The following is a 7,526-nucleotide window of genomic DNA, read 5'->3' on the forward strand; positions in this document are numbered from 1 at the left end:
TTCACTCTTCACTGAAGAGTAAACCTCTTTACTCTTCCGGACTCATAGAGCCATAGATTCATACAGCATGGAAACAGACCTTTTGGTCTTACCAGTCCATGCCGACCATAATCCCAAACTAAACTAATCCCACCTGCCCGTGCTTGGCCCATATCCCCCCACAAATTACTTATTCATGTACTTATCCAAATATCTTTTCAACATTGTAACTGTACCCACATCCATCACTTCCTCTGGAAGTTCATTCCACACACGAACCATTTTCTGTGTAAAAAACAACATACGCACAAATTTTTCAAAACTTCCTCCTCTCACCATAAAAATATGCCCCAGCCCTGCAGTCTTGAAATCCCCTACACTAGGGAAAAGACACCCGCCATTCACCTTATATATATCCCTCATGATTTTATAATGCCTGTAAGGTTGCCTCTCAACCTCCTATGCTCCAGCGATAAAGTCCCAACCTTTCCAACCTCTCCTTATAACTCAAACCCTCCATACCCAGCAACATCATGATAAATCTTTTCTGAACCCTCTCCAGCTTAATAATATCCTTCCTATAACAGGAAGACCAGAACTGGACACGTTACTCGAGAAGAGGCCTCACAAACATCCTACACAACCTCAACATGATGTGCCAACTCTTATACTCAAAGGTCTGAGCGATGAAGGCAAGTGTGTTAAACACCTTCTTAAACCACCCTGACTTCATGAGATGTAAACTTCAAACAATTATGTACCTGACGCCCTAGGTCTCTCTGTTCTACAACACTACCCAAGGCTCTACTTCACTTACATAACTTGATTATCATATCATCATATACTGCTGTTCTGATTGTTGGGAGTTTGACCAGCTGACTTCAACAACTACCACTGACACTGTAAAATGCCTAAAAATACACTCCAGCCATTACGACATTCCCAACACTATGATAAGTGATAATGGCTTTAATTCCTGAATAAAGAATGCAGTCATTTCTTAACGGATTGGGAAATTCAACACTGTACATCATTGCTACACTACCTCCAGCCTAAAGGAAAGGCTGAACAGTCAGCGAAAATCAGCAAAGGTATAAAGAAATCAAACAAATACAACACAAATGTTTATTAGGCAATCCTCAAGTCAAGGCACACACTACCTGAAGGCATGGAGAATAGTCCAGTACTAATGTTATGCCACATCCAAATTACTCTTCCAATAGCAAAAAGCCAGAAGTGGTAACAGATGTAAGTGACAAGCTAAAACAGCAAAGCCAAATTTCATTTTGACGTGATGGCCAAATCATTATCAGAGTTGAGCATTGGAGAGCCAGTCAGGGAATAAAGTTCAATGCTCTCAACATGAGTCAGCACAAGTGGTGCTGCTGGGTACAGTTATAGAAACATAGAAGATAGGAGCAGGTCATTCAGCCCTTTTAGCCTGCTCCATCATTCTTCACCATGGCTGATTGTCCAACTCAATAGCCTAATCCTGCTTTCTCCCCATAACCTTTGATCCCATTCAACCCAAGTGCTATATCTAGTCATCTCTGGAATACATTCAATATTTTGGCATCAACTACTTCCTGTGGTAATGAATTCCACAGGTTCACCACTCTTTGGGTGAAGAAATGTCTCCTCATCATCGTCCTAAACGGTCTACCCTGAATCCTCATACTGTGACCCCTGGTTCTGGACACATCCGCCATCAGGAACATCCTCCCTGCATCTACCCTGTCCAGTTCTATTAGAATTTTATAAGTCTCTATGATATCACACCCCCAAACCCAATTCGTCTGAACTCCAGTGAAAACAATCCCAACATAGTCAATCTGTCCTTACATCAGACCCGCCATCCCTGGAATCAGCCTGGTAAACGTTCACTGCACTCCCTCGAGAGCAAGAGCATCCTTCCTCAGAAAAGAAAACCAAAACTGCACACAATATTCCAGGTGTGGCCTCACCAAGGTGCTGTATAACTGCAACAACACATTCCTGCTCCTGTACTCGAAGCCTCTCACAATGAAGGCCAACATACCATTTACCTTCTTTACCGCCTGCTGCACCTACATGCTTACCTTCAGTAACTGGTGCACAAGGACGCCCAGGTCCCACTGCACACTCCCCTCTCCCAATTTACAGCCATGCAGGTAGTAACCTGCCTTCTTGTATTTGCTTCCAAAGTGAATAACCTCACATTTATCCAAATTATTCTGCATCTGCCATTGATTTGCCCCTCACCCAACCTGTCGAGATCATGCTGAAGGATCTCTGTATCCTCATCACAATTTACCCTCCCACCCAACTTGGTATCATCTGCAAAGTTGGAGATGTTAAATTTAGTTCCCTCATCCAAATCATTAATATATATTGTGAAGAGCTGGGGTCCCAGCACTGATCCCTGTGTCATCCCACTTGTTACTGCCTGCCAATTTGAAAAGGACCCATTAATTCCTACTCTTTATTTCCTCACTGCCAACCAATTTCCTATCCATCTCAATATACTTCACTCAACCCCATGCACTTTAGTCTTGCACGTTAATCTCTGATGTGGAGCTTTGTCAAACACTTTCTGAAAGTCCAAATATACAACATCAACTGGCTCCCCCTTGTCAACTCTACTAGTTACATCTTCATTGAATCCAAGAGATTTGTCAAGTATGATTTCCCCTTCATTAATCCATGCTGACTCTATCTAATCCTACCACTGCTTTCTAAATGCTCTGCTGTAAAATCCTTGGATTCAAGAATTTTCTCTACTATCCATGTTAGGCTTACTGGTCTATATTTCCATGTTTTCTCTCTACCTCCCTTTTTGAATATTGGAGTGACATTAGCTACCATCCAGTCTGCAGGGACTGTTCCAGAGTCTATAGAATCCTGGAAGTTGGCCACCAATACATTCATTACTTCCAGAGCAACTTCCTTACGTACTCTGGGATATAAATTATCAGGCCCTGAGGATTTATCAGCCTTCAATCCCAACAACCTTCCCAGTACCATTTCTCTACTAATATTGATCTCCCTCAGTTCTTCCATCTCACTAAATCTTGCATTCTCCAACATTTCTGGTATCTGATTTGTGTCCTCTTTTGTGAAGACAGAACCAAAGTATGTATTCAGTTGCTCAGCCATTTCTTTGTCCCCTATTATGCATTCTCCTGTTTCTGTCTGTAGGGGACCTACATTTATCTTTACCAATCTCTTTCTTTTCACGTACCTATAGAAACTCTTAGCATCAGTCTTTATGTTCCCTGCAAGCTTACTTTCGTACTCTATTTTCCCCTTCTTAATCAATCCCTTGGTTCTTCTTTGCTGAATGCTAGACTGCTCCCAATCCTCAGATTTATTATTTTTCTTGGCCAATCCGTATGCTTCTTCTTTGGATCGGATACTTTCTCTTATTTCCTTTGTTAGCCATTGATTTGCCCTCTTACCCATTTTGCTTTTGCGACAGACAGGAATAAACAGTTATTACAGTTCCTCCATGCGTTCCTTGAATGTTTGCCATTGCCTATCCACTGTCATCCCTTTAAGTAACTCTCCCCAGTCTATCAAGGCCAACTCAAGCCTCAGATCTTCATAGTTTCCTTTATTAAGGTTCAGCACCCTAGTCTCCGAATCAACAACCTCTTGTCACCTCAGTTATACATAGTTGTGGAAATGAATGAACAGACACACTGACACACTGCAGGCCCAACTGGAGAATCTGTTCTTCAACTGCAAATGGCTTATTAAGAAGATGTGAAGGCACCAAATGTTCAGTCCACAAAACAAGTATCGGTCCCTGAAATCCACGGCAACTCAGCAATGGAAATGGAGCAACAGCAGGTACCACAGTAACAACAGAGGACATGGGAATGACACTACCCAGGGAAGGAGCATCATCAAAGTGAACAGCCAACAACAACATATGGGTACCATTAGGAGACGAGCATGATTTAAAGACTACCTGTGCAACGCATATGCAGAGGCTGATGAGAAAAGCAAACAGCTAGTATGTGAGGACATTTGTATGTAAACTACACAACTTGTCTTTCTCATAGTTGCAAATAGTGCTTGAAATTTAGTTTTGCTGTTGTTTGTTGTGAAAAGAGGATTTTGATTCAAATGCAATCATGTACAAAGCTCTTTTAGTCTGCCATAGTCATCAAAGTTTCTTTGAATTTTCTTAACACCAGCACAGACCTCCCAGTCCTGTGGGCAACAGCAAATCCTGGGACTGGAAGTCAATGCCCTGATTAATGTGCCAACATTGATTGCCATGCGTGGAACATCAAAGTAGTTATGTGCTGCAAAACTTTGACAATCAGGTGCTCTTTATTGAAGCTGCCATTTCACAATGACTCACAAAGACTCTATCCAGAAAAAGCATAGAATAGATGGTAAATTGTTCCAGGTTCTTTCAATATATCTCTTCAGAATGTTTTCCTTTCCTTTGTCTCTTCTTTCCTTATCTCTCTCATAATGCAGTCTTAATTTCCCTCTCTTTATTTTACTTTCTTTCCTTGACTGTTGGTCCTGCCAGTCAGATCCTAGCTTCTATCGGTCTATAAGAAAACGGGCCTGATTCTTGCTGTTTTTCAGGACTGGGTTGTAAGAGTTTAGCAGCCAGTCCAAGTAGTGAAATCACTTTACACCAGGTGCCCAAATGACCTATAACTTTCACTGCACCATTATTGGCTTACACACCTAGTGAGCTTCAGGACAAATTGTATTTGAACTCTAGGTGAGAAAGATACTCTAGCAGGGCACATCAGGAGATGCACTAGCCCAGGAAGGTTTGACCCAATGAGCCCTGGTTCACATGGACGTGATTGCCTCTCAGGAAAACACAATTTAAAAATGCACCATTGAAGTTGTTTTATATCACTGACTTGTGAGATTACACAACCTCACGGTGAACAAGGCCAAATAGTTGATTAAGTACCACAGCTTATTTAACATCAGCCACTCCTTCTATTCCATCACAACTTCGTCAAATAGTGTGTTGATTAGTAATGAATAATGGTTAGATTTACAGCAATGAAGAATCACTACCAGAACAGAATCTTTAGACTGTTGTATCATCAGTTGCATTAAGGAAAGTCTGTTTGTTTCCCATTTGATGCAGAAAGTGCAGCAGAAAGATGGCTAGGACTGTGAATCAATAGAAGAATCAGGGGGATGAATCTGTCCAATGACTTTGCTATCCTTTACGGAGTCTGTCTGTCTAATTGGTGCAAGCTATTTGACTGACATATTTGTGATCTCGTTTTGAAGACTCTTCTGATGTGCTTTGCCTTTTCTTATTTGTTAGCCTGCATTTCACAAATGAGAGAGCCGTGCTCTTACTGAATCATTTTAACATTTCTTACAGTGTTAGGGGCTAGCAATTGTTGGCATTCAGTGGGTATTGGATGTTGGGTGTTCTTGTGCAAAAATTACAGAAACATGCCAGTGGGATCATCTCTCAATCTATACTTAGACATGATCTTTCTGTCATTTGTTTCCCATACCTTCTAACCTCCAACAGTTAATAGTCTTTCATCTTTTAAAAACACTGTTGCTGTTCCATTTCTCTAACCAAAGTCAAGAAGTCCATAATTCTCCTCCTGCTGGCTGGTCACTATACCTTTGTAATTTATTTTGTCTTTTTAAAACAGCTTACTTTCGTGGTTATTATCAATAAACTTCTTTACACTCAGATAAAAATTATAAATATCAAAGGTTACATTACTAAGTCTTGCGTCACTGTGACATTCCAATCTGTCAATCTGAAAATAGACTCATAGATCCTGTCATTGCAGCACAAAGATATCCTTCAATCTATCTAGCATGTGAGCATTCCTGTACAATCAGTCTCTTCGTGATCCACCTAACCCTGCAAGTTTATTTCTCTCATGTCCATTTAAATTCCTTTCCAAATCATGTGTTGTCCATATTTCTACCAATCCTGTAGGAACTGGGTTCCACACCATCACGAAACACTTTGTAAAATTATGTGTTTGTTCCAAATCTTTTTTTTAGTCTGTTAATCCATCCTCATTTGTATTTGGCACTATTAATAAACTGCCATTAAAATTTGTGATATCATTTCTGCGCTGTTATTTAAATAACTCGTCTCATTCCGTAAGGCTATTGCAATTTACAGAGAACCACCCTGTATTTGATTTTACCTGCTTCATTGTTGCTCAGTGACAATGAGTAATAGGTCCAGATACTCATCAGAGAGGATAATTTTATATTTCTCATACCAAAACAGTGCACAGTCATTTTGACAAATCCTTTCCTGCTAAGCCAGCTCAGAATCGAGTATCAGGAAATCAGCAGCAATATTGTTACACCCTCTCAAATAGTCCATTTAAAATCACACATCATTTTTCTTGGTATAACCAAGGACCTAGTTAGCAATTAGCAAGTTCTATCTCTCGTGGCTTATGCACAAAATCAAAGCTGCTTCCCTCAGGGCAGCACTGAGGGAGGACTGCACTGTTAGAAGTGTTATCTTTTGAATGTGATTATAAACTGAGGCCCTATCTTCCCTGTTACCACTGCAAAGAAGAGTAGGGAAGTTCTCACTAGTGTCCTCAAAATCACTAATTTGATCACGATCATGCTTTCTGATCATGGGAGCTTTTTGTGCACAAGCTAGATGACACTTTCCAAAAAATCTTAGAATTAGAATTAGGTTTATTGCCACATGTATTCACATGAGTACAGCAAAAATTTTACAAAGTTGCCACTTACAGCATCAAGTTAGGTACAAAGGCACCCAAGTACAGATTCTTAGGAATAATTTAGAAATATAATGTGGAGGTGCCCGTGTTGGACTGGGGTGGACAAGGTCAGAAATCACACGGCACCAGGTTATAGTCCAACAGGTCTATTTGAAATCACAAGCTTTCAGAGCACGATTCCTTCATCAGGTGATGAAGAAGAAGCACTTTGAAAGGTTGTGATTTCAAATAAACCTGTTGGACTTCAACCTGGTGTCATATGACTTCTGACTTAGAAAAATAAAGAAATAAGAAGTCCAGCATTACAGAGCTCTGCGCCATTTTAGGTACAAAATTCAACAGCTATTTAATTAGCTGTTAGGTACTATGGGATATCCAGGAGCAGTGAAAGGTGCTATATCATAAAAGAACTTCTTATTTTATTCTTACACTGACTTTCCAATGACACAAGCACAGAACAGGGAAGTGGTTTGCTGTCAAGTTGCCGCTGTAATTATTCAATATAATCCACGATAATTGAATGGGGCAAAATATGGGGGTAAGTCATTGGGTTTACTAACATTTTCACGCAAGTTGCAGGATAAGATTCCCTACTGTGCAAATCCCCAGTGTCAACTGGATCAGAGGGCATAGAACCTTCAGCCACCTGGCCTCTTCTTTCAAACTGATCCAATTAATCCTATTTCTTTCTTATTGACACAGCCTTGTCCTCACTCTCACCCACCCTCAAACCCCTCACTCACTTCATGAGTTCCTCTCCCTTTATCAACTGCGTTCTCGTTCTCAGCTCCTTTAGATTCTGATCCCCTCTCACTCTCAGCTCCTTTA

This window comes from Rhincodon typus, chromosome 6, assembly GCF_021869965.1.
Source record: "Rhincodon typus isolate 14 chromosome 6, sRhiTyp1.1, whole genome shotgun sequence".
NCBI lineage: Eukaryota > Metazoa > Chordata > Chondrichthyes > Orectolobiformes > Rhincodontidae > Rhincodon > Rhincodon typus.